The sequence below is a fragment of the Dermacentor silvarum genome, chromosome 11, assembly GCF_013339745.2.
Source record: "Dermacentor silvarum isolate Dsil-2018 chromosome 11, BIME_Dsil_1.4, whole genome shotgun sequence".
Taxonomy (NCBI): domain Eukaryota; kingdom Metazoa; phylum Arthropoda; class Arachnida; order Ixodida; family Ixodidae; genus Dermacentor; species Dermacentor silvarum.
In genome coordinates this window covers 10,680,006-10,705,491 of record NC_051164.1, presented here as the reverse complement: position 1 = coordinate 10,705,491, position 25,486 = coordinate 10,680,006, and the positions used below count along the sequence as shown (strand labels likewise).

General features: G+C 49.0%; 1 protein-coding gene across 3 annotated transcripts in view; it reads right to left on the bottom strand.

Annotated features, from left to right (window-relative positions):
- LOC125941248 (uncharacterized) overlaps positions 1-25,486 on the bottom strand; it is a 410,784-nt gene that overhangs the window by 280,879 nt on the left and 104,419 nt on the right. The window contains exon 1 of one of the 3 annotated variants that reach the window (XM_049658205.1): positions 19,520-19,606. The exons of the other annotated variants lie outside the window; for them this stretch is intronic. The gene's annotated coding sequence lies outside the window, so the exon portion shown is untranslated. Of the gene's footprint in view, positions 1-19,519; positions 19,607-25,486 lie in introns of those variants that run through there. 3 annotated transcript variants of the gene reach the window in all.

Genomic DNA, 25,486 nt, shown 5'->3' with positions numbered 1-25,486 from the left:
GAAGGTGGATTAGTGTGGATTGAGGTGAATTGCAGTAGATTTTACAAGACTCGCATTAGAGTCTCTTAGGCAATACCTAAGGACACCTGGTGATCTTTTTGCAGTTCTTGAATTTGCTTTGAACTGGGCTGCCATGCATGCGTGAGTAGGTGACGATTATTATTTGGTTGTCTCACGGATACAGGCAATGTGCAGGAGGTGTGCACGTGATCACGCACCCTTGCTGTTGATATGGACTTCTAGGCGGAGGCCGGGAATCTTTGCTTTAATAGCGAATGCGTTAAATCACCTTTCTTCCGGTTTGTTCTGTGGGTAAACCTTTTCCATCCATGTAACTCGAGCCGATGTCATTGTGTCAATGCGCTTTGATTGCGAAGTTGAGCAATAAATAATGATTATGGTTATGATGTAGCAACGCAGAGAATATTATGTAGGCAATAATGGTTATCACTGCAGTGTATTAGGAACTTGTACTTATCTAAAGGTCGTTTTATTCATCCTGCCTGAGTGATTAACTGTTCGATAAATGTTGTAGCTACATGTCACTGAAGACCAATTGGAGATGCGCATACTACAAGAACTTAAAAAAAAAGCTGAAGCCCAACGCAGTTCCAGCAATTTTTTCCCACCGACCTGTCGTGAAGCACAGAGAGCCCCCTCGACAGCGGCATGAACCTCGAATTGACAGTAGAAAGTGATTGCTGCTGCTTGCTCCTTGTCCCACCTCTAATAATTTCAGGAATGTGGATCTCGGTCGCTTAACGACGCAGCCAACGACACTATGATCCTTCATGCAGAGCCTGTCGCCACCGCATGCTTGCCCGCAATCTACAATAAGTCCCCCCCCCCCCGCTAATCAAAATCACAATTTTAACTATCCTACTACATAATTTAACGGTGTGTTGGTGTGAACTATCAAAATACCTTTTCCAGATGCGTTTCTTTTGCTTAAATATGGAATGCCTTCTCCCATAGGCATACCGAGTATTTTTTAAGCTTCATTGACACCGACGCCTAAAGAATAATCTGTAAATACCTTTCCTCAGAGTCTGTTATTGTGGGTGATCAGTGGCTGCCGGCACCGCTTCACCACACTGAAATTGCGCAACCGTCCTATTCAATGCAGAAACCACAGCGCAAAAGCTACTTTGACATTGAGACAAACACATGGACGGACGATGCTCTCGCCAGTAAATCATTATAAGAAGGCGCACTGAATATAATACCTGTGGTGCACATGCGCGCACATACAAGAAAAAAATGCCAAACATAGAGCAATCTGCCGCAAGCAATACTAGATTAGATACAAAAAGTAAAGCAGCATTTCATGTGGCAGAAAAAATAACTGGAGTATAGAACTCGCCTCAAAGCTCCTTTTACATAAGGCTTTAAGATGAAACCAACCGCCTCATAAACGTTGCCTTCAGCATTCTCCATGTTCTTCTTCTTCTTACTGAGGTTTTACGTGCCAAAACCAGTTCTGATTATGAGGCACGCCGTAGTGGAGGGCTCCGGGTTAATTTTGACCACCTGGGGTTCTTTAACGTGCGCTACAACGCAAGCACACGGGCGTTTTTGCATTTCGCCTCCATCGAACTGCGGCCGCCGCGGCCGGGATTCGATCCCGCGACCTCGTGCTCAGCAGCGCAACGCCTTAGCTGACTGAGCCACCCCGGCGGGTCATTCTCCATGTTGTTATCATCATTTTTCAAAATATTCTACGCCACTGGGGCGCGCAATTGGCCCAATCTAATGCGCCTCCATCGAATTCTGCGGCCCGTCCGCGGGAGCCCAAGCGCAATAGCGTGCCGTGCGCAGCGCGCGCAGCCGGCGGGCGAGGAAAATTGAGGAGGAAAGCGCGCGCGCGGAGGAGAGTGTCGCTACTTTCAAGATCAAGGGGCTTTAACCAGAGCTACGGACTTACGCCATCTAGTGAACACTTCATAAAACTACAGGTGGCTACATACTACATCGGAGGAAGGACAGACCCACGGCCCTAAGGAGCTTTGCCCCTAAAAAGGTTAGGCTTCAAAGGAAAAGCGTTGTTTGCCTCTTTAATCCTAATGCTGTCTTCTGCAGTTTTACTGTTCTGTGGGGTTTTTCATAATATCGCCTGTTTATTCCTTTTGTGAAATTTATTCTCAACATATGGCACCTGTATTGGAATGTCTTGCACTTTGCAGTGCAACCATCTTTCGGTGCTTGCGTTCACCGAACGTTGCGAAAGAAAAAGTCTCCATGTGCTTACTGAGAATGACAGAAAAATAAAGTTTCGTCTCTTTCAACACTTGTCATGTTTATTTAAAGTGCCTGCATAAACACACAGTGGCATCGTGTGCTTGCTGCTCTGGCGGTACAGCTTACACGAAGCTACTCGATGCATGCAAGCAACGCGTTAAAAAAATCGAAATATAGCCTCCGGGACGAGCACTCCCACGGAAGAAATCTTGTAGGCCGTGTAATTTTTCTAATCACCAGAAGATAGCCTTCGAGATTGGTTTTCCTGCGGTCCCAATCTCTGAGTCTGCGTAGATTCCACACACCCGCTAGGTGCGCTGCGAACCAAATCGGCCGCAGGGATCTATGGAAGTGTCCTCTCTTATCCTTCTATGTTACTCTATGGCGCAACTGGCGTAGCGTGGCTGGCCGCGAACGACGCTGGCCCGCGCGCCGATAACGTCGGACTATAAACGGGCCTTTACCCAGCGAGCTTCGTAATTCTGCAGCAATGCTCCAGGGATGTCATCCTAGGCATGGACTTTCTAAACCAACACGGTGCAGTCATCGACTTAAGGTCCAAGTCGATAACGCTTTCAACGCACAAAGCGGTACCACCGGATACAAACATCAGTTACCATGCCTTAAATGTGCTTGAAGAACAAGTCACAGTTCCGCCTCGCTCCAGCGTAATGATTTCCGTCGGTACCGAAGTGCCTGCAGACATGGAGGGCATCGTCGAGGGCGATCATCACTTTCTGCTCGACCGTGAAATTTGCGTCGCTAGAGGTACAGCTCAGCTACGTGAAGGGAAAGCAAGAGTGGTGCTCACGAACTTCAGCCACGAATACAAGGACATTAACAAAGGCACCACGGTCGCCTACATCGACGAAATAGTACAAGCCGGCAGTGCTTTCGCCTTCACGGATTCCAGGGCACCTGCAACGACGACTGTAGTACCTGAACCAGCTTTTCACGTCAATCAGAACCTTCCCATGCATAAGAAAGAACAGCTAAAAGCCCTGCTCCTGCGATACAAGGACTGCTTCTCGTCGTCATCAAAAATTCGACAAACCCCTGTCGCCAAGCACCGCATCATAACCGACGAATATGCCCGCTCACTCCGTCAGAGCCCGTACCGAGTCTCGGCGCGTGAACGCGAGGCCATAAGGCAACAAGTCGACGAAATGCTACGCGACGACATCATCCAGCCGTCCAAGTGTCCGTGGTCGTCCCCCGTGGTGTTAGTGAAGAAGAAGAATGGTACCCTACTTTTCTGCGTTGATTACGGTCGCCTCAACAAAATCACGAAGAAGGACGTATACCCTCTCCCGCGGATTGACGATGCCTTGGATCGACTCTACAACGCAAAGTATTTTTCGTCGGTGGACCTCAAAACCGGCTACTGGCAAATCGAAGTCGACGAGAGGGACCGGGAGAAGACTGCCTTTATAACACCAGACGGACTGTTCGAGTTCAAGGTCATGCCGTTTGGTCTTTGCTCGGCACCTGCCACTTTCCAACGCGTCATGGACACAGTACATGTAGGCTTGAAGTGGCAGACTTGCCTCGTCTATTTGGGCGAAATGGTTATGTTTGCCTCAAGCTTCGAGGAACACCTCCGGCGCCTTGAAACAGTTCTTCGAGCAATCAAGACCTCCGGACTCACGTTGAAGCCAGAACAGTGCCGCTTCGCATACGAGGTGCTCTTGTTCTTGGGCCACGTCATAAACAAGTCTGGAGTGTGCCCTGACCCACAGAAAACGGCGGCCATCACTGACTTTCCTCCGCCCGCCGACAAGAAGGCAGTGCGTAGATTTCTTGGACTGTGCGCCTACTACAGGCGCTTCGTCGAAGACTTTTCACGGATTGCCGAGCCGCTGACGTACCTCATGAAGGCCGACGTCGAGTTCAAGTGGGAGGCGCCGCAATTCGAAGCACTTGAAGAACTGAAGCGACGCCTGCAATCACCGCCAATACTTGCGCATTTTGACGAAAACACCGATACCGAAGTCAACACCGACGCAAGCAGCGTAGGACTCGGCGCCGTGCTTGTGCAGAGGACTACTGACGGAGTAGAAAGGGTTGTAAGTTACGCTAGCGGGTCGCTATCGAAGGCGAAAGCAAATTATTCCACAACAGAAAAGGAGTTCCTAGCCATCATCTGGGCTGCATCAAAGTTTCGCCCCTACATCTATGGCAGGCCCTTCAAAGTTGTGAGCGACCACCTCGCCTTCAGTTGGCTAGCTAACTTGAAGGATCCCTCAGGTCGTCTCGCACGATGGAGTCTGAGACTTCAAGCATTCGACATCACCGTCATTTACAAGTCCGGGCAAAAGCACTCAGACGCCGACTGCTTGTCTCGCGCCCCCGTCGAACCGGCGCCACAGGACGACCAGGATGACGATACTTTCTTGGGACCCATCAGTGCCGACGAATTCGCCAAAAAACAACGAGCCGACCCGGAACTAAGAAGCCTTGTAGACTACCTGGAAGGCAAGACCGTCATTGTGCCCAAGGTGTTCCGGCGATGATTGGCGTCGTTTTTCTTGCACAACGACATTATTTTAAAGACGAACTTCTCGCCTCTTCGAGCCAACTACCTCCTCGTGGTACCCTCAGCATTGCGTCCAGAGGTTCTGCAAGCTCTCCACGACGACCCAACGCCTGGACACCTCGGTTTTTTCCCGCACGCTCGCGAGGATACAAGAAAAATACTACTGGCCTCGCCTCTCTGCCGACGTCGCCCATTACGTAAGGACATGCCGAGACTGTCAGCGACGGAAAACACCGCCGACAAGGCCAGCCGGACTTCTACAGCCGATCGAACCACCTCGCCGACCGTTCCAGCATATCGGAGTGGACTTATTGGGGCCTTTTCCGACGTCGACGTCCTAGAACAAATGGATCGTCGTAGCTACGGACTACCTCACCCGCTACGCCGAAACAAAAGTCTTGCCCAAAGACAGTGCCACCGAGGTAGCCCAATTCTTCGTTGAGTGCATCCTCCTGCGTCACGGTGCTCCAGAAGTCCTCATCACCGACAGAGGCACAGCCTTTACGGTAGAACTAACTCAAGCCATCCTACTATACAGCCAGACAAGCCATCGCCGGACCACCACCTACCACCCGCAGACGAATGGCCTCACCCAGCGCCTAAATAAGACCATCGCTGACATGCTGGCAATGTACGTCGACGTCGAACACAAGACGTGGGATGCCATCCTTCCATACGTGACCTTCGCATACAACACGGCCGCGCACGAAACGACGCACATGGCGCCGTTCCACCTGGTCTACGGTAGGAACCCGGAAACGACGCTTGACGCCATGCTACCGGACGTCACTGACGAAGAAAATCTCGACGTTGCTACCTATTTGCAGCGTGCCGAAGAAGGTGGACAGCTCGCCTGCCTGCGCATCAAGAACCAGCAGGGGACCGACAGCCGACACTACAATCTTCGACGCCGCTGCGTCGAGTACCAGCCCGGCGACCGTGTTTGGGTCTCGACTCCGATACGCCGACGAGGACTTAGCGAGAAACTGTTACGTTGCTATTTCGGACCATATAAGATCATCCGACGTATCGGCGCACTGGACTATGAGGTCGTGCCAGACGGCATTTCGCAATCAGAGCGGCGCCGCGCACGACCTGAAGTCATCCACGTGGTGCGTCTTAAGCCTTTCTACGCCCGCTGACGAACTTAGGTACTTTGTTACTTTGTAATCTTTTTTTTTCTTTATTACGCGTGGTTTTGTTTTCGCTTTCACATTTGCTTGCAGCCTCGGGACGATTCTTTTTAAGGGGAGGGTATTGACACGTATACATGTTTATATTTAACCGGTGGCCGCTTTCCATCGGCTAACAAATGTTAAACGTTATCGCTCGGCGTAGGACGCGCCTGTATCGGAAGTTTCTAGAACGTTATCGATGCTTCTTTCCGTTGCCTGTTTTCACCGACGCTTATGTTATCTGATTGTATGAGCGACGCGAATTGTCAAGAACTTTCTGGAAGACACGCGGGCACGAGGGTATAATCTAGAAGTTTCGATGACTCACGTACAAAAGCCGACGCATTTCGCTGCTGATCAGATTTTCGACGATCGCCGACTGTGTTCGCAGCTGTCGTTGTGCTTTGAGTGTAGCTTGCTTTTGTGGGCACAAGTTCGCCCAATAAAGAATCAGTTTCGTCATACACAGTTTTACGACTGTTTTCTTCAGCGTCACTACTAAGTGACAATACGATAAATGATCACGAGAACATCTTTGTATTAGCACCCTGCATAGAAATTTCGTACATGGAGCAATAGATGACGATTTCGAGGAGCTGCTGAAGGAGATATATAAAAACAACCGAGTAGAAAATGTATGCCGATGCCGGATATGCAATCAAGTGGTGTAAATGCACCAAGGATTGATGCAAGGATGTTCTCTGTCCACTTTGTTGTCCCTGCTTTATTTCAGGGCATAAAGCATGAACAGTGAATTAGGGTTTGATATATCTTACATTGGTAATGGGCAAAGGGTGCAACAGAAGGGCCCTGAACTGAAGTATGCGGGTGACATAGTGCGACCAGCAGACAATGCAAGAGATTTACAAGACTGGGTACGATGTGTAGCTACACAGCGACAAATTTCAGCGTTACGTTTAGCACAGGAAAATCAGAAAACATTATATTTAATGAATAGAGGAGCAATTACATGGTATCAATTAATGAGCAAGTCCTACCGATAGTCAAGCAATTTAAATACCTCGGTGTATACATAAACAAAGGCAACACGTATTCAAGCACCACCCATAAAATCTGAAAATAAAGTGTCAGCAGATGTAGCAACAATGAATTATGGATCACTTTTAGATTACTATAGATATGAAGTTGTGCGTGCAATCTGGAAAGGAGTAAGGGTGCCAGCGCTAACGTTCGAAAACGCCGATGCGCAGGAATCGCTCTTCAATTGCATTGCCGAAAAGGACGTGTCATTCCTCTCACGGCTTCTCAAAGGCCGGCTGCCAGCTGAAATCAACAGTTCTGTTGTACTGCCGGTTGTGCTGCCTCTTTTACTGCCGATTGTGCTACCTGTTTTGTTTTTGTTTGTTTGCGATTGTTTGGGTAACTAGTCATTTGTATCATTGCTTACCACTGAACCATTGTATAATAATGACTGTAGTGTTTATTGATGCCTTTCGCCCCCCCCTTATGTAATACCCTGAAAGGGGTCTTTAAGGGACAATAAATGATGATGATGATATAACCAGGCTCTCCTGGTGTGACACACAGCCACGCAGCGACGCTCCAGCACGGCCTACTGCTTATGTACCGGTCCGCGGATCAGCAGGGCTTCACTTGGGAGCAGCAGCAGGAATGCGACGCAACCGTGCAAATGTGCAAATGTAAATGTAAATCGCCTTTGTGCAGGAATCCCTCTTACACTGTCTAAGTTATCACAGACTCACAAGGGACGCCTGCCAGCTCTAATCAACATAACGGCCACGCCCCCGGGATTGATACGCAGCCACGCAGCGACTTTCGACAAAGCAGTACTGTTTAAATACTGGTCGGCCGATCAGTGGGGATCACTTGGCAGCAGCAGCAGCAAAGCGATGCAACCATCTAAATGTTGTTCTCGTCGTTGTGCGGGAATCCCTCTTACATTGCCGGAAGGAACGTGTCTTAGCTATCACGACTTCCCAAAGACCGGCTACCAGCTGAAATCAACATAACGGCAGCACCACCCCGAGTGATATGCAGCGACGCAGCGACTTCCCGCATGGGAGTACTGCTTACATATTAGACTGCCAATCATCGAGATTTCACTTGGCACCAGCATAAGCCAAGCGACGCAACTATCTAAAATACTTCTCGCCGTTGTGTAGGAACCCCTGTTGACTTACATTGCCGGAAACAACGTGTCATCCCTCTCACGGATTACTAAAGCTCGGCTGCCACCTGAAATCAACATAATGGCCATGCCTACCTAGAGTGATACGCAGCAATCCAGCGACGCTTCCACAGGGCCTGCTGCTTAAGTACTGGGGTGCTATGCAGCAGGCGCCGAGTTTCTCGTTCGCACGAGTTTTACCCGAGTTTGCTCGATGGCAGTCAGTGAAGGTAGATAGCAAGGAACGTGCAATAACATCAGGCACAAAGAAATGTCGAGATAAAACCGCGTGTGACAACATGAGCGCACCCTGTGCGGCACAGTGATTCCGCGCTTCAAGCAGAGAGGACTGCGCAACAAAACGCGCCGGCCCCGCGTATTGTTATCAACGTATTATCGTCATTTAGCAATACCGTCACTGTCCCGCTGTCTATCTGCACGCTTGCCGTGAGTCGCTTGCCACGCCTTTCTCGCGCGCGTCAAGGGCGTGTCTCCTCTTTCGGGCATTATCTTTCTATCCTCCGTCGAATGCGAACAGGGCACATGCGGTGCATTCTTCCACCTACACTTTCCCTCAATCGAATACTTTGAAATACAAAAAATAAAATAAAAAAAACATTTTATTTCTTAAAGTATCGGTTTTTCGTTTTGATCGCTATAAATTCGTGATGACAAAAGGACACCGAGTAAATTATAAAATTTTGCACTTTTTTGCCGCGAATGGCGACAGTGAGGCGAAAGTTTACAAGCGGATACATTCTAGAGGGTCGCACGCACTAGGGAGTTCATACGGTGAGCAGTCACCAGGGGCGCTGCTATGATATTCTCGATCACCAAGGATTGAAGCAAGGATGCCCTCTGTCACCATTGTTGTTCACGCTTTACGTCAAGGGCATAGAAAGACGACTGGAAAACAGCGAATTAGGTTTTGATTTATCCTACATGCGTAATGGACAAATGGTGCAACAGAAGGTCCCTGGATTGATGTACGCAGACGACATTGTGCTACTAGCGGACAATAAAAAAGATTTACAGATACTTGCGAAACAACAAATAGATACTTGCGAAACAACAAACAGATACTTGCGAAACAACAAGCCAAGAACCTCACGAAACAAGAAGTTGAAGCTGTCGTGGAGGAGAAGATTGTACACGTCATCGAAACGAAACTCGAGGCTCTAATTGAATCGAAGCTCACAGTGATAGTTGAGTCCAAGCTCGAAGCAATCTTACAAGCGAAATTGCAGCCAATTCATACTCAAATCGGCAACAAGTTCACGACACTCAGCCACACCATGGACACACATACAGCCCAAATCAATGAGATGAAATCCCAGCTCACTAATTTCATAGCCCATGTCAAGAACAACTACATGAGCCACGCGGAACTTGAGGAAGGGCACGGAAGGAAGAAACGACGGCCACACAGCAAGACGCCTTCCCGTTCGAACTCTCTTGAACGGGAGCACGTTAACGCACCTGGGGCTCCTGTTGATGGCAAACTCTAACTGCAAAACTCCCATTTCGCAATCGACTTTCCGCATCTGGCACTGGAACTGTAGATCCTACAGACCCCGCTTAGCAAATCTACAAGAATATCTAAAGACAAATCAACCAGACATCATCGCCCTCCAAGAGACCAACACCAAAAAAGTTAGGCTTCCAGGATACAACACCCTCACCATAACCACAAGAACCGCCATACTTCTCAAGAAGACAATTACGGCCCAAGAACACAGGATAGAAGACACCACGATTGAGAACACTATAGTGGAAATCATACCCGACCGCAAGTCGCATCAAAGCCTCTACGTGGCTAACGTATACAGCCAACCGCGAGACCAGCTCGCGGACTACGATCACTTCATCCGCGAACTCCGAAAACGCACAAGAGGGCACCGGCTCGTAGTCGTAGGGGACTTTAACGCCCCGCACACGGCCTGGGGCTATGCCACCACTACGAAGAAAGGCGCGAGAGTCCACGACGCCGCTCAGCAACACGGCCTCACGTTGTGGAACGATTCGCTCCAGCCTACGAGAGTCGGAAACAGCGTCTCAAGAGACACCAACCCCGACCTTACCTTTACGCGGGATGTGAAGAACGCGATCTGGACCTGTCTCCCAGACACTCTTGGTAGTGACCACCACATCGTTCAACTCGACATCGAGCACGCACGTCGATCGGCCAGGACTGGCACGGCAAGAATAACGGAATGGAATGCCTTCAGAACCGAGCTCGACGATCAAACTACCATATCGGACATCGACGCCTGGCTCAAACAGATCCTGGATACCGCCGAACGGTTCACAAAAATCATCCAACTTGATGACGATCACCCCGCCATAGACCCTCACCTACTCCACCTCTGGGAGGCCAGAAGGGCCCTACTCAAGAGATGGAAGAGGCAGAAACTCAACACGCAACTCAAGAAAAGAATCGCCCTATTGACAGAACAGTCGCAGGAGTATGCTGAACAGCTAGCGAGACACAACTGGCGCGCCTTCTGCGATAAGCTTCAGGGCACGCTCAGTACCAAGAAAACGTGGCAGCAACGGTACCAAGACGCAGCAACGGCAGTACCAAGACGCAGCAACGGCAACACATCCGTCGATTAGCACACAACTACGACGGCTCGGAGGAAGACCTACTCCGCGAACTATGCAACAAGCTCCGCGGTCCCTCCCAACCAGCGGCAACCCCGCCACTCAAAGAATATGAAGGCAGACCCAACGCTGACTTGGACCGGCCCTTCACACCAGCAGAGCTCCAAGCAGCCATCTCCAAGCTCACGAGAAACACGAGCCCAGGCAAGGACAGAATAGTGAACAAGCACCTACGACAGCTGCCCCAACAGGCCTTGACGGCTCTCCTCCGGTATTACAACGAGTGCTGGGACAAAGGAGAGCTGCCGGCCGCGTGGAAGCACTCGGAAGTGCTCATGATACCAAAGCCCAACAAGCCCACAGCTCTCGCGAACCTGAGACCAATCTCTCTCACTTCGTGCGTTGGTAAGCTGTTTGAGCATATGGTCCACGACCGGCTCACATCGCACCTCGAAGAGAATGGGCACTATCCAGACACTATGTTCGGCTTCCGCCAGCTTCTTTCTACGCAAGACGTCTTTCTTCTCCTAAAGGATGACCTCATTGACCACCTCAGCAAGAATAACAAGTCGTGCGTCCTTGCCATCGACGTGAAGGGCGCATTTGACAATGTCAGCCACAAAGCGATACTACAAAACCTCGAGGAGACCGCCTGCGGTTCAAAGACCTACGGCTATGTCCGTAACTTCCTCACCGGCCGGACGGCCACGGTGGGGATATCTAACTTACGCAGTAAGGAATTCAAGCTGCCGAACAGGGGAACGCCGCAAGGCTCCGTCGTGTCGCCCCTACTATTCAACGTGGCACTCCTCAAGCTCCCCCGGCTTCTCGAAAACATCCCAGGCCTGCGTCACGCCTTCTACGCGGACGACATCACGCTCTGGACGCGAGGAACGAGCACCGGAGAGCAAGAACGTTGCCTTCAAGAAGCGGTTGATGTTATCGAGCACTACCTTGATAGCTGCGGCCTCCACTGCGCACCTGAGAAATCGGAGCTACTCGTACTCAAGGCACGCACGAGGGGTAGACCTCCCACCTACGAAGCTCCAGACCCATGCGTCACGCTCAACGGGATCCAAATACCGAAGGTCGCCTCGCTTCGAGTACTCGGCTTGCACCTCCACCGAGATGGATCAGGAGTCGCCACGCTCCCACGGCTCCAACGCACAATCTCCCAACTTACACACCTCGTAAGGAGAGTAGCTAATCGACGCAGTGGTCTCAAGGAGCAAGACACTCTGAGAGTCGTTCAAGCTCTACTGACCAGCAGAATAACGTACGCAACCCCGTACCTGGCTCTCAAGAATTGCGAGGTCGACAAGCTCAATGTCATCATCCGCAAAGCTACGAAGCTCGCCATGGGTCTACCACCTGTGGCATCTACCACCCGACTTCTCAAAATGGGTGCTCATAACACCTGGCAAGAGCTGGTGGAAGCCCAGAAAACCAACCAACTCGAGAGGCTGAAGCTCACGCCGACGGGCAGATCAGTCCTTGCGCGCCTCGGCTACGCAGAACGCTACATCTCCGACGCGGACCGCAAGGTCAAGATACCGCCATGCTTAAGAGAATCCCTGAGCATCGGCAAACTACCGGCAACATGCATCCCGAGCATCATCGGGGACGCCGGCTCGCTCGAGTCGACGCCATCCGAAGACGCCATAAGCACGATCCAGATGCTCGCTACGTAGATGCGTCCAAATACCCGGGAAAAACCGCTTACGCCCTGAGTGTGGTTGACTCGAGAGGCAAAGAACTGGCATCCGCCACAATCAGGGTGCGGAACTCGGAGACAGCGGAAGAAGCGGCGATCGCCCTCGCCACCACCACGAGCACGAACGCGGTCGCAGTCTTCACGGACTCCCAATCCGCAGTGCGCAATTACACGAGAGGCCGAATATCGGTGGAAGCAGTCAAAATTCTGCAGAAAAGAAGCACTCCGCTCCCTTACACCTGCGTCACGTGGGTACCAGGGCACGAGGGGCTCGAGGGAAACGAAGCGGCACACGCCGCGGCCCGCGACCACGTCAACCGGGCCTCTTTCGACGCCTCGCGAGACCCCCGACCGCCTGGTGACGCAACGGAAACGGAGACAATACCCCCCACGTATAAAGCCATCCTCAAACACTACCGATTGGGACGCAGGGTGTACCCGCCACCTCATCCAAAACTGACGAAAGAGGAAAGCACCGCATTGCGAAGACTGCAGAGCAATACGTACACCCATGGGATCCTCATGCATCGCATCCACCCGACACTACACACATACAACTGCCCGATCTGCGCCGTGCCAGACACTCTGGCGCATTTGCTACTAGAGTGCCCGTGGCGCCCCGAAGACGCCGTTACTAAACATGCAACGTCTGAAGACGTGAACCTCCTCGCCGAGACGTGGGAGGCCAAGATCTCCACCCCGGCCCTGGACGAACAACGACGTCTTGTCGCCAGAGCCCGGGATGCTATCGCGGCCAGAGGATTCCTGGAATGAGGGACCCTCCCACCTAGAGTGATCCACAGCTCAAACGCTCGGGAACACCGTCTCGAAAATTAAAGTTTATATCATCATCATCACAGATACTTGCGAATATCTGTGGGAACGCAGCGACAAATCTAGGCCTTAAGTTTAGCACAGAGAAATCAGGGATTATGATCTTTAATGAACACACGAGTAACTTCGTGGTGTCAATTCAACAGCAAGTAATACCCATAGTGAAGCAATATAAGTACCTCGGCGTACACATAAACGAAGGAAAGAATTACTCAAGCAACCACCAAGATAATCTGAAAATAAAGGGGAAGCGGAATGCAGCATTAATGAAACACAGAGCACTGTGGGGCCACAATAAGTATGATGTGGTGCGTGGAATCTGGAAAGGAGTAATGGTGCCAGCGCTAACATTCGCAAATGCCATTATATGCTTAAAATCGGATATATTGGCGGGTTTAGAAGCTAACCAAAGATCAGTAGGCCGGTTGGCTTTGGGAGCACACGGTAATACGACAAATGAGGCAGTGCATGGAGACATGGGTTGGGCCTCTTTTGAAGTCAAAGAAGCACAAAGCAAAATTACTTTTGAAGAAAGGCTCAGGAACATGGATGAAAATAAATGGGCGGCTAAAGTGCACAAGAATCTCTACATGAAAAGCGTGGACACAGAATGGAGGAAGAGGTCAAGGAAGTTGGCAACCAAGTACAGGATAATCGAAACTGTAAATAGACAACCAGGGGTCATCAGAAAGAAAGTGAGAGAAATAGAGACCTTGAATTGGATGCAAAGAATGGAAACGAAAAGGACAATGGAGATTTACAAGAATGAGAAGAAAGAAATTAGAAGGGAAAACCTGTACGATAACACAAAGGGCAGTGCCTTGCTATTTGAGGCTCGAGCCGGTTGCCTAAGGACGAAAACATATCGGAACAAATATTCGGAACTAGATGAGACATGTGTATGCTGCAGTAAAGATCCAGAGACCACTCAGCACATCCTAATGGAATGCGACGGGATCAACCCAGCGAGAACCGTAGGTAACGTGAAACTCCCAGAAGCGCTTGGGTTTAAAGTGGAAGGAAACATAAACAGATCAGCTGTAGAGATCAGCAAGAGACGATTAGAGTACTGGTGGAAAAAAAGCAGGGAAAAGATGGATACGACCTGATCTCTTAAAATCATAGGCAGCGGTACAAGCTAAATTTTTGAAAAAGGTATACAAAAATGCGAGATAAAGAACATGTGTAGTATACCTGATTAAATCAAGCAGGCTAGGTGACTATTTGTCGCCACCCCGTTTCAAAGGGGATGCCAATAAGTCATCATCATCATCATCATCGATAACTTCGATGCGATAATGACGCATAAAGGCAGTCATGACAATGATCTGCTCATTCCCTGTCTATTAGGGGAATGGCAACGCAGTGCTGCGGCATGGCTGTTCACCGCAGGTGCTTTCACTGAGGCGGCTATTAACGCTGCCGCTTTACCAACTGAAACGACACTCTAGCCATAGAGACGAGAGCAACGGCTGTCGCTGCAAAATTGCTGTGCGGTTTTCTAGGGTCCGTAGTGACGCAGCACAGTGAAAATGCACCAGTTTATCTGCGTGCTCGAAGTCTCCGCGATGCATTTCGAAGAAGAGCGTGCTACCCAGCGACACAATTCATCGCTTGTCACCGCTTGCCCATTGAAGGTGCCTCCGTGTGCATGTATGCAGAATTTGAGTGTGTTGTTCACTCTAATGTGCTTGCCGATTGCCTCTGCTGCTGAGCTAACAGCGATCGCAGATGGATATCGTAACGACAGCGCAGCAATCGCGCATTTTGGCGGGGGAGGGCTCTTGTGTGCAGTTCGGAAATTAGAGTTCGAACGCAGGAAGGTGCTGCAGTTGTTTAGTGTGCCGTGCTTGTGATGAAGAAATGCCATCACACTGGCTGTGTTTGCGCTGACCGCTGACATCATTGACAGAGCAGCCATCTCAAATGACAGCTGCGATACGTTGTCGTTGGAAAACACTACGCACTGCTCAGTATCGTCGTCCACCACGGCACATCGACGCCTTGCAAGCAGCTGCAGTGACGTGCAGATAATTATTTGCTGTGTGCTACGTCGCCACAATGCAGGCAATGAGCCTTGTTCTGGGGCCATCACAGCCGAAGCAGACATATGCATAAGCCAGCGAAAGTCGACGCTTTTTTTTTTTTATAGTGGTGCTGAGTACATCACCGATGACAGTGCGTTGTGCGTGTTTCATTTCGCTGGTCAAGATTGTTAATGCCTCTCAGTTCCGCACCACGTCGCTGTTGCCGAAAAATAAGTTGGGCATGTCCCAACCGTGGCGGGCGCGCACAAGAGTTACATGCCTCGCGCGGGGCATGATCTATGGTTTTGATTGACAGGCGAACTCGTGCCAAACTCGTACATTGCGAAACCCCCCTCGAGTTGAACTCGTGAACATGGCGGCGGCATTAGCAGCCTGTGTCATCGCATCCAGCGGCAGTAAGCGTCAATATGACCATCTGGACTCGTTCACCTACATGACCGACGTAGAGTTTGAACGTCATTTTTGCCTTTCCGAAACGTCAGTGCGCTGGCTCTGTGACGAGTTAGGCGAATACCCTCATGTGCGGAGACAGCGTGGCGGGCAAATTATGCTTTCCGAGCACAGAGTGGTGTGACTAGGCTGCGGAGGAAAATTTCGTGCGATCCCTTCGGCTATCTCCTGTTTCAAGCGCTGCTCGTTCACCGCGCCCCAGCCCCAGGCCAGGTCCGGCGGTGTGATCGGAGTACTGGGGCACCTGCGAGCACCTGGGGTTAAACCAGGACAAACCAACCTGCGCAGGCGAAGTGGTCACATCATATTGGAAGACTCAGAATGAACACGGGGCTGGCTTCTGGTGCAACAGGTGCCGAAATCAGTTTTCGCAGTTACACGGTACCGCTGCAGTGCACGGGCAGAGAGGCGAACGAGGTTACTTCGCCAACACGGACCGCCTCGGCCGTCCGAATGACCACCTCTCCAAGCGGCAAATGATTTGGCTCACGTACTGCTTTGAGCAAAATCGTAGACATATGACTATTGAAGGAGATGACCGGCGACTTGTTTCCTCTATCGGAGCACGCCATCGCCGACTGGAGGAACTACCCCCGTAAGGTCGCGAGGGACGAGCTGCTGGCGCGACCTCCACTCGGTGCCCCTTGTAGATAGCGCAAATTGACGAGTGCCTTTTTCGTGGCGAGCAAAAGTACAATCGAGGCCGCCTAATGACGGGCGACAACTTTTCGCCGAGCCACCGAAATTACGGCGGTGTTAAATATGGTGGCCCATGGGTCTTCGGCATGTTCTGCGCGACCAGAGGGGTGCTGCGACTTTCAAGGTAGGCCGATGAAAGGCGGTGACACTAGGCGCCATTATTGCAGCCAATGTTCAACCGGGGACCATTATTCATATTGACGAATTGGCCGCATACAAATGTATCCCAAATTTAGTGGATGGTAACGGGGCTATGCCTCAATCCGCAATGGTAGACAGTCAACTACAGCGTGAACTTTGTGGACCACATCACGGGCGTTCACACGCAAAAAATCGAAAGTTATTGTCAAAAAGTGAAGCGCTACCTCATCAGCGATGGGTACAGGGTAACTGCAACGATGCTGGAGTCCCACCTGGGATGGATGTGGTGACACTCAACGGCCACGTGCGCTGCAAAGACCCTTTCTTGCGTTTGTTAGAAGCCATAGATCGCTCGGGCTACCCAGTATAAAGACTCCTTCGTGTGGTTGTTAGAAGCCATCGCTCGACGCTTGCCAGTATGAAGGTGCATCGCAAAGTAAAAGAAAAAGCGTAGTTTTCTGACCCTTGTATGAGTGCTTTCCGGCATTCCTGAGTGCTTACACGGTAAGCGCGCGGCAAACCACTTATGCGCTAGCCGACGCTCACTTCGTCTGGCAGCTGGGGCAGCTGGGGTGCCTCGATGCGCGCGCGGCACCCTACTGGCAGCCTTTCTTTAGCGCGAGCAGCGAGCGATCTGTTAAAAGCCCAGTGTGCAAACCAGGCGCACACCAATCTGTGCTCGGAAATGGGAGCGTAAGCACGTAGCGAGCCGCACCAATCCAATCCAGAGCAAAGATAAGGATACAGTGCCTAGAATATATTAATGTATATTCTAGGCACTATAATAAGGAGCAACGAGCGATCTGTTGGAAGCCCAGTGAGAAACCCAAGCGCACATAAATCGGTGCTCGGAAATGTTAGCGCAAGCACGTAGCGAGCCGCGCCAATCAAATACAGAGAAAAAAAGAGGAAGGCGAGCGTCCCCTCGTGGTATAACGCGAAACGTATTAAACTACAAATTAGTCTAATGCACCTTCAGTGTACATCTTGTAAACTTTAAAATGCTTACAACCCACGTTATTGTGACTAATATTCTTGTACTAAGTGTATTTATTTTATACCTTTCTTGTGCCTGTAATGCACTCGGTGGAACGACAAACAAGTGAAAGAAGGCACAACCAGGCACTGACCGTATGATCACGTCAGCCCGCAGTTTGTCGACCACCCATATGGCAACGCCCAACGGATGATACCCATCCAGAGTGAATCTAGATAAACCAATGAAACTGGAGGCGTGCCGACGGACAAACTTTGTCTTGTTACCATTAGTTTTTTTCATCTTCGGGCGTCGCCAGAGCCCGTGAAGATCCCGAGTTTCGCCGAACTCGGTGCACCCTGCATAGCATCCCTGGTCAACCGATCAGCCGGGTTTAACTTGGCACAGGAGCGAAGCCACGAAATCGTCTAAAGGTTTTTCTTACTTTTGTGCACGAATCTGTCTTATACCCCTGACACACGGGCAAAAGCAAAGTCCTTTGCAGGAAACCCTTATTGTAATTCCCAAGGACCCTTTGCAGAAAGGTTTTGCGCCAATGACACACACACCACACAAACTTTTTTAGGTGGTTCCTCAGATATACGCCCCCCCCCCCCCTCCCCTAAGAAAAAAAGGGTTCTTTGCTGAACCAGCCAGAGAGACAACATTAAGAAAAAGCTGCGCTTGTAGATTACATTTAGTGATTGTGGAACTTAAAACCATTTTTTTTGCTCATTTTTGATGGCTTAACTGCGCATATTCGGAATTCAACATGGCGGCGCTAGCGTGGTGCAAGCGTTTCAGAGTATCGCATAGAATAAATCTTTACTGTTTCACAAATCACATTACAGCTAAAGATTAATACATTTTCCAACGTAAAAAAATACTTGCGGTAGTTATGTGACACGTTTTCGTCTATTGATGAGTTGTGCATGCTGTATGAGAGAGTCCACCATTCCGCTCGAAGAGTAGATGCCCAATCTTTCGTCCCGCAAAGGAACTTTGCCAGGAGGGACATACTCCTTTCCCGTGTGTCACTGCGCTTGAACGCCTTTCCGGTAGATGTGCCGTTACTTAAAGGACTTCAGAGTGCCCGTGTTTCAGGGGTATTACATTGCTGTAAGGAACATCTTAGCTATCACGGAAGGCCGGCTACCAGCTCAAATCAACAACGGCAACGGCCCCAGAGTGATACGTAGCCACGGAGCGACTTTCCGCAAGGGAGTACTGCTTAAATACTGGACTACCGATCAGCAAGGCTTCAGTTCTGTTTTAGCGCGATAGAGTGCAGGGCCCCGTGTCGCAGAAAATCCGGTGTCGGTGTCGGCGTCGCCGCCGGCGGGGTGGTCCAGCCAATAAAATCATCCCGAACCACACCACGCCCACCACACAGGCCCTCCGCGTGGCACAGAGGTGCTGGTGAAATATTCCAATTTCTCAAAGTAAAATGCGTCAGAAAAATCGTAAGGTACGACGTCACCACAACCTACAGACGTGATAGCGTCGGATTGTAGTTCCAATACATGACAAAAACCTAATTCTCTTACGCGGAAACTCAAACACAAGCCCCTTTTCAGCATTTCTAGAGCTCGTATACAGTGGCAGGCCGCGGTTTTCTCCTTGCAAAAATACTATCCAAATGGCGGTCGCCTCCTCGGCAGCCTACAACAGCGTTACATGTAGGCTCCCACTCCAGCCGCATGCGGAGGCGAAGTTGGCGAAAAAGAAATCTGCAGTTGCCGGGAAGACTAATAAGCAGCCAGGGATCTTTGAATGCTATAGCGTTCCACTCTTAAATTCGAAGCTTAAGCGTCCTCCAGTCTTTTTAAAGCCGTAGTCCTCGAACAATTCACACTAGAAATAATACACTTCCATCGGTACAATTTAACATCTTAAGCAACTCATGATTTAACATGCGCTGTAGTATCACTTTTAGAAGGGAAAAAAATGCTCACGCCAATTCAAGATGCTCCTGCTTCGACTCGTTAGGCCTATTTCGTGCTACGGTCGAAGTCGTGCGGTCCCCTTCCAGCGAGTGTTCGTGGTCTTCTGCGGCAGAGGATGTTCCGCGATTCGTCATTGTGATATTCGGGGAGAAATTTGATTGGCCCTGGCGTGTTGCTAAGGCCATTGTTTTTGGAGCATCAGTTAGGGCTGCGAAGCAATGGGCATGTGACATCACAATACCCACTATTTCTCGCTCTTGCAAATTTAGTGCTGCCTTATAGGTATAGTACCACAATGAGACGAAGCCATTGATCTATTATTGCACCTTCGAATAAATGACGGCATCGTTCACGCTTCCAGAACAATGACGCAACGTGGAATCTTCCAGAAAAAAATGTACGCGGCTCCCTCTAAATTCAGTGGTTCTCATATCAAGGAAATCGTTCAGTTTTCTTCAGCGCCTAATTCTCCATAAATATTAAATTGTCAGTGTTATTGGTGCAATAAATTCCGCCATTACTAAGTGGTAAACTACGTGGTACTACGTGGTAAACTACGTGGTAACACATATTCAAGTTTCAAAGTACTGTATAATCATTAATTTCTATTTAGCGCATTTCACCACGTATAATTTAGCCTATATCCTAGTGCCAACAATAGTGTAGTGAGTTTAGATGCATCAACGAAACGCGGTAAAATTTAAAACGATATCGATGGCGGTTGTAAAACTCAATAATAGCAAAGAGACACGTAGATACTGGCGATAAAAGAAGCTCGTGAACTGTCGGAAGCACTATCGGTACTGACAAATATTTTTGTAATATTCCGGTGGAACCCGACGATTGCCGCCAATGCAGATATAAAGGAAAAATATAATCATAGCCTGGTGAGCGTTCTCACTGGGAAAACTACAACACGGGAGTTTTTTTTTTTTTAGTTGTCAGCTCTACTGCTCTATTAAATTGCGCGGAAACAGTTTTTAATGAGATTAGCATTCTTATCATACATAACGCACTTTCCGTGATATGCCTATGTTTTCGTGTTTTTTGTTAAGCGTTTTACCGTCAATTTGGGTGAAAGGGTAGTCGATGGTCTAATGTGTAGAGTCTTGAGCGCTGGGCTGCGGTATATCCCGGCCGCGGCGACCGCATTTAGATGGAGTCGAAAGGTAAAAACGCCCGTGTGCTAGCGTTGTAGTGCACGTAAAGAACCCCAGGCGGTCAAAATTTTTCCGGAGCCCTCCAATTCGGCGTGCCTCATAATCAGACCTTGTTTTGGCACCTAAAACTCCAGAAATAAAATAATAATGGCCGGCGGTAACTGTGTTGAAAACTGATACCGCGTATGTGCATATTTTCAGAGAACATCTTTGACACCACCTTCTATCCGTGGTTATGTGCGTCTGAGTTGTGCGCATTTCTTTGAACCTCCTAGACGCAACTTGGGTCTCCGAGTATGTGGCCAAAATTCAACAAGAAGAAAATTCTTCGAACACTTTGTGGTCCTGAATTTAATCAAGCCCGCGTCATACTATGGAGACACGCGTCACGTGTGGACGTCATGGTCCATGGTGTCTTTAGATGGCGAGCGTGTGCTCGAGAGAAGAGACACATACGTCTCATTCATGGCGTCGATGGCAAAACGGTCTGTCACTAGACTGCTTCGGCACAAACTGGATCAAAGTCCACATTCATCGTGACACCAGTTCCATGGGAATTTGCTCTGAGGGCCCTTAATTCGCTCTAGATATGTGCTAACATTCCGAATGCGCAATACCAAGCACTTGCGTGAGGAAACATAGAGTCTCTTTAAAATTCACTGTTCCCGGCCACCAGCGACGGTATTGCTTTGACAAAGATGATTATCGCCAAATTGTATGATTTAGAATGACTAAGCTTAAAATTACGAGAATAGCGCACAAGGGTCGCTGTTGTAATGCCGTATATCTCGAAATGTCTCCTCCAAACGAAAAGCACTCCGACTGGTATAATTTCACGTCTGAAACAACCGATGATGTACATTGCGTTGTAGATTCAGATTTACACAAATAAAAGAATGATCACGCAAATTGAAAATGATCCAGTTTCTACTTCTTAAAACTATATTGTGCTTTGCTTCGATTAAAGGCGTGCGGACCATTTCAAGTGTGTGTTCGAGGTCTCCAATGGCAGGCGATATGTTGCGATTCGGCACTGTGACATTCTGAAAAAGATTTTGATTGGCTCTAGGCGTGTTGCTAAGGCCATTGTTATTTGGCGCATCAGGATTGCCTAGCGATTGACCCATGACATCACAATACCATCAATTTTTTTTTTGCGGTCGAATATATGTCGGACTTATATGAATATAGTACCACAGTGAGGCGAAGCCGTTGATGCATTAGTGTGCCTTCCAATACGTGACGGCGTCGTTAACTCTTCGACAATAATGACGCAACGCAGAACCTTCGAGAATAAAACACATCAAAGCGGCTTTCTCGGAATTGTGTGGTTCTAATATCACGAAAATTGTTAACTTTTCTTCAGTGTGTATGTATGCATAAATTTCCGAAGTGCATGATGTTTCGTTCAAGAAAAATCGCGATTATTTTAACGATCTGGTAAACACATATTCATATTTGGAATTGTGATGAATAAGTTCCCTTTACAGTATGTATATTACACAGCATCCAATTAGTGACGTTCGAATCAACAGCAAAGCGCAGTTATAGGCAAAACCAAATGAATGGTTGAAACAATACGAAATAGTTTCAAAGTAGCACGCACATATTAGAAACGAAAGAAGCCGCTGACATCTCCGCCACATTGTCGGTACTGTCGGTAATTGTTACAACCTTCTGGTAGAACGCGACGAGTACAGCTAATTAATTATAAAAAAATACACTTGAAGCCTGACGGGCCTACTAAATGGGGAAAGTACAACCCGTGAACCTTATTTCTTAGTGGCCAGCAATCCTACGCTAGTAATTTGTGCAAAAATTGTTTTTAACGCGATTAGGATTCCTACGATACATAACGCACTTTCTGGGATGTCAGTATGTTTGCGTGCTTTTTCCTTCAGTGCTTTGCCCTCAGTTTGGGTCAATGGTTAGTCGATTGTCTAATGAGTAAAGTGTTGAGCTGCCTGCTGCGGGAACTGTGTTGAAAACACACACAGTGTATGTGCTCCTTTTCAGCTAATTTTTTCGATGCCAAATTCAGTCCGTGGGTATGTTCTTCGAGTTGGTGCTCATTTCACTGAACCCCTTGACGTAACTTGAGTCTCTCGGTATGCGGCACTCTTTGGCGCCACTCTATGTCACTTATTATATTTCATTCGGTATTTATCACACTTCAACAACAACAACCATCCTTAGAAGTATTGGCGGTTAAAGACTGAATCCAAACCGGTTATCTTTATTGATACACGCCCATGCGCGTACATCCTGTTGGCGCCAATGGAAAGCACGCGTGTGCATAGGGATGATATTGACACGTATACACGTTTATCTTTCACCGGTGGCCGCTTTCACCTGGCTAACGAATGTTAAATGTTATCGCTCGGCGCAGGACGCGCCTGTATCGGAAGTTTCTAGAACCTTATCGATGCTTCTTTCCGTTGCCTGTTTTCACCAACGCTTCTGTTATCTGATTGTATGAGCGACGCGAATCCGCCTTTTGCATGACCCTACAGCGCATGCGCAGAACCCTAGCGGCCAGAGTAACAAACAATTCGTACGGCGTCGTCAACGACCCGGCCGTGTACCCCGCAGTCGTGTTGGAGGCGCGAGCAATAACAAAATCGCAGTTGATAAAAAAAAAAAACAACAAGAAGGTCCTGTCAGCGCGATGCCGTCAACATGTGCTGCTTATGGGTGTACTTCTCGAGGTGTGCCCGGCAGCAACATCCATTTCTTCCGCTTCCCATCGGTGAAACGTGATCGCCAGCGCCGTGAAGCATGGATCAGGGCTGTGAGGCGCCAAAATGAAGACGGCAGCCCCTGGGAGCCTTCAGGTTCGGCAAGGTGTGTGAAAAACACTTCGTGAAAGGTGCGTATGCAAACGAACTACGAGCATTTTGCTTGCGACGTCGCTTATGCATTCGAGTAACTGATGCGGCGTCTGCTGCAAGTTATTTTCAGTGCGCGGCGGTGCGGCACTGCCAGTCTTGGCCCGCAGCTGTTGCTTTCGTGTATTAACAGTGATGAAGCTCGCACTACGGCTCTGAGCAGCACGACACAGCTGTGTACCTCTTCTGCTTCAAAGGGACAGTATACGACGGCAAAAAGAGCGAGCTATGGCTCACCAAGTGTCAACGCACGCGCGCTCCGACGAGCGCGCGCCCCAGCCGGGTCCGCGCGTCGTTCGGCATAACGCACTGTTGTTGATTACTTTGCCCATCAAATATATACCCGTAAATAATCCTTGTAAGTGTGCTTAACCTCGTTCATTCGCCGCTAGAATATACTGAATGCCAAAGAGTGCAAGGCCGGCGCGTGACTGACTTAACGGTTCATTTCTGCCGTTCAGCGAAGAAAAAAAAATCGCCCTTTATGCGGCAACGTGATTGCCGCGCATTGATTCATAACTCTTGCGGTGTTCGCATATTTCTGGTGAATGTGTACTGTGCACCCTTTGGCTAGTCGCAGTGATGCTACATTCACTGGGGTTATGTTTTGCAGGATCGCCATCCAACTCGCCCAGGCACCCTGATTACGTGCCTTCTCTGTTTGTTTACACCGATGAGTTCAAGAAAAAGGACGCTTTTCATCGCTATGTACGCACGGCAGCGCGTATGAAACAACACAGTGAGCACCGACGAGGTATGTCTTGCGGAGGCGAACGGAGCACGTTATCGTGGCATGCGCTTGCTTGCATGATAAGGAAATGCCAACTATTTGACTGCGGACGCACGAGTGACGCGTCTTCCTACCTAGCATTGGTACGGTATCCTTCTGTCACAGTATTATATGCATTCGTGCAGGCTTTTTCCGGAATGAATTTATCGACGCTTTGTAAGGTGTGGTAATGTGTAGCTCTTTGGCCACTAGTCCACACTCTGTCAATGTAGAAAGGTCGTGCGTCCTTGACAAGCCTTCATTTCTTATTGCTCTTAATTCCATTCACAATAATGACCTGCCTATTAGTCTTTCCGTAAGGTTATCTACGCAGAAATATAGGCATCTCAAACAAGACTATGAGTGCGATTCACTTGAGCTAGTAGTGCCCATTTTTAATTTATGCACTTGAATGATTTGTCTTTTTATAACTTTAGCTGTTTCAGAGAAGCAGGCAGACCTAAAACAGGACTCAATGGCAAATGAGACGTCTTCAAAGTGTGAGTAATCTTTCTGCAAAACTAGGCTACATTACTTTTATACAAGAATACTAACGCAACACAAATGTGACATTATTTCCTCAGGTGATGAAGACTCTGTGGAGATGGAACAGACGGACATGTCAGATTCCGAGAGCACAGCAGGCAAGCACTTGTCATACATAAACCATCTAAAACGTTGCATGATGCACAATAGTCAATGACAGGGCTCAGTGACACCTGTCTGTGAAGGAATCAAGCTTGTAATTTATTTGCAGTGCTTCTTAACCGGGGCACTCTCACACACGGGTGGAGGGCAGCCAACAAGCAGGTTAGGTTATTTAAAAATTGTTGAAACCGAGAACGGGTGAAGAAACAGCCGAACATCATAGTGCTATAATTTGTATTGCTAATTTGTACAGGCCAGTGAGGTCCGCTCTTCGACCTTATACAAACTACCAGTTTATGCTGCACGCTACCTCTGTTGCCATGGCATTCAGACTGTTTTTGCGTGTGACGTATGAATGCAGCAAATTCAATGTTGCTGACTATTGGATGTACTTGTTCGTGCCTAGTGCAGTCTAAGGAAACTTTTTGGAGGATAAAGGCACGAAGGGCAGGTGCTTTACGCTTTTTTCTGGGAAAATCATCTCCTGCATGCTTGACTTGTCGCTGACTAT